We start from the raw sequence: 3,384 nt of genomic DNA, 5'->3' as shown, positions 1-3,384 counted from the left end.
ACATTTTCTGCAAAGCATTTCCTATAGGGTGTCATTTATCTATTATACATTTTATTTCCAAAAGGCAATTAAATCAGAGCGGTTGAAAGCCGAGCACCAGTCAAAACTGTTTCTTTGATAGAGCAGGGAAGGTTTAAAAACGTCTGGATTTTTTTTAATAAATTTTAGTTGGCAATTTAAACAATACACCTTCACCTTAGTCACCATTAGTCCCTAAACAAAACAGAATAGATATATGCTCTACTTAGGGTTATGGAACAGAGTTGATCATTGGTAAATACATGTAAAATCATGAAATTATCCAGTGGTATTTTAACTGAAGCACTGAAGTTAAGTGAATGAGGGTACAAATACAGAGAAAGAAAAGTAAAGTAAGAAAAGAGAAGAGAAAATAGAAAAAAAGGTGAGGAGAGGGAATATAATAAACAATTTTTTTTGAGTGCTTGCAATACATTTTAATTGGGAATGCTCTATTGGACAGAGCTCTCTTCTCCACCTGTGCCATTGTTTGTACATGTATGCAGGATATTCACCTGCAGCTTCTATTAATTGCACAGTGCTAGGTAATATATTGGTGCTTTATAAACAAAAGTTAATAATTATAGTAGTTATTAAGCTCCTTGCAAATATCTGTAATATTTACCAGAAGAAGAATGCTGGGACCTCACAGTTATAAGATTGAATGAAATGAACCCAGAATTTCCAGATTTCTATAAATTGTCTTTTACAATTCTGGCTAGTTTCTCATGGGCCATTTCACTTTAATTTCATTTAAGATTTATCATTAAGATATATCATATCATTTTATTTAGGATATATCATGTATAATCCTCTGATTTACTAGTACTTTATAGTGACTTAAAGTGGAACTAAAGTTAAAATAAAAAAAATATACCACTTGCCTTTACTTCCACGGATCTATTGATTCCTCCTCCACCTTCTTGCTCTTTCTGCCTAAATCACCCAATCCTGCTGCAACGATAAAGTCAGAAGGAGAGGGGCTTGGCTTTTCTTTTCTTTTTTTTTTAATGCATTTAAAGAAAAAAAAAACAGGCACATTTTCATTTTATATAGAAGGGTTATCTACCCATTCTGCTGACTTCTTCCCATTACATAGGACAGTGGTGATGTGCTGGTTGGTAGCAGAAACAAAAATAAAGCTGTGGGGAACCAGAAAATCAACACTCCCAGAATTGTGTTTAGCCAATTTATGGGTCCATTTCACTGCAACAGAGCAATGTTCAATAATGCTGTTGGCAGGAAACATAAGTGTGTACTCTCTTCTTTTACAGATATGCTCTTTTCTTGTTACGTGTCCTTATGATGTATTTTAGCATGATAAACTGAACTTGTTTGAGTGCTTTTTTAACTACTAATTATAACTATTTATGTGTTCACAAAAGTAATCACAAATGTATTTATTGACTATACTGTTAATCTTGTCTATGTCCAATAAAAATGTTTGTTTTAATTAAATGCACAGAGAATATCAAAAGTGTATATATATTATCAATATATCCAATATCATATATGTATTACTAGTAAAAAATAATTTTTATGGATAGATTTGAGAATATTATTTGTGAGAAAACTGCAAGCTTGTAACTAGATTGCATATCTTTTCCGTTAGATCAGCAGGTGAGCTTGTCTAAAGGTGCGTACACACTTCCAATTTTTATCGTTCCAATCGAACGACGAACGATCGATTGGGCAAAAAAATCGTTCGTAAAAGTTCGTCGTTCGTTTTCCAACGATAATAATTGGAAGTGTGTACGTAGCTTAAGAGCCTAAGTAGTTTTTAATGCACTGCCCCTTTCTCCATTGACTCTAGGGTCTTCAATGTGAAGTACATTCCAGGTGCTTAAAAACAAAAGGACTTTAAAGAAGTTGGTTTTCCTTAAAAAGCCTCCATTAAGTGGAAAAACCTGCTCCTGGCCAGCTTTCTGCAGAAGGATCCTTACTCTTCATGCAAAAGCACGCACCCTTCTGTGCCAGACCCGCATCTCTCCAATCCACAAGTATGAGCTTTGCTGATTGCAGAGTTATTGTATAGTATATAGTCTGTATTAGCAGGGGTGTGTTGAAAATGTGATTCTATACAGAAAATAAGGCTCCTTCTCCGCAGTATGCTTTCCTATTCAGACTGTGGCTGCTTTCTAAAGCAGAAAACAGAAAATTTAGTTGGGCATCAAATATGAAAAGTTCTATACTGACTCATGCCTACTAATGACAGGTAAAACTAAAAAATGTAAGACCTGGATATACCAGTACCAATTGTGTCAACTTGTATTCCATGCCAGATTAACCAGTATAATTAAGCAACCTATTGAAAACTTGGGATGCCCAAATGCCAAATGCCAAATGCCTTGGGATTATGTTTACATTTTCCCCAGGATAATGGTGGAACAATTACTTGTTGAAGGCCAATTATAACCTCTTTGATTAGTGGACTTGCCAACATAGGTCATCTGGTGTTCCTATAAACTGTGTTAAAATCACACCATTCTACTGCAATGCTGAAATCCATTATACCTAATATTATGATTATTATTGATAATGTTATTATTTAAACAGTATTTATGAAGTGCCAACATATTACATAGCGCTGTACATTATATAGGGGTTGCAAATGACAGACAGATATAGACAGTGACACAGGAGGAGGAGAGGACCCTGCCCAGAAACACTTACAGTCTAAGATGTTGTGGAATACCTACAGTATGTATATCCAAGATATGTATAATTCATCTGTGGGCTCTTTCAAAAGAACCAGGAAGGCAAGATGAAAACCTTGTGTTTGTAACTTCCCCTTCTTTGAATGATGCAGGATCTGGTGGGATAGATGGGATCTGGCTGGTGGTATGGAAATCCAAACAATTTTGTTTCTGCAGCTTGTGAAATATATGTGCATAACTGATTAATTGTCATAATTCCAATAAGATGTATATTTACAAATTATTCATGACTACAGATATTCACACATACTTAGGACAAGCATTTGCCTGCGGTGGTCTTGTCTGCTGTCAGATGGTGTCTCAGATAGACTGAGAGTTATGATGTGAAGGTGCAGGTGAATGCTTTATATGTGTATTTTAGTACTAGGTTTAAGGAAGAACTTTGTTAATGATCATTACATATTATTACTATGTTATTTTTGAACACAATAGTTTACATTAGCTAGGTGGAAAATGTATTTATTTCTAATATTTTTAAGATTTTTACAGTTTTACAGATATTTAAAACTACTCAAAACTGTAAAATTGCCTATCTTTTTCAGAAACTTTTAGCTGCAGAAAGAAACATTTGCTGTCTTCCAAGCTGGAGTACCAACTAGCAGTAGCAGAAGTTACTTGTAAGGATCAGTTAGTTGGTCAGATGCAAGTC

Source organism: Pyxicephalus adspersus, chromosome 2 (assembly GCF_032062135.1).
Source record: "Pyxicephalus adspersus chromosome 2, UCB_Pads_2.0, whole genome shotgun sequence".
NCBI lineage: Eukaryota > Metazoa > Chordata > Amphibia > Anura > Pyxicephalidae > Pyxicephalus > Pyxicephalus adspersus.
This window is presented reverse-complemented; position numbering follows the sequence as displayed.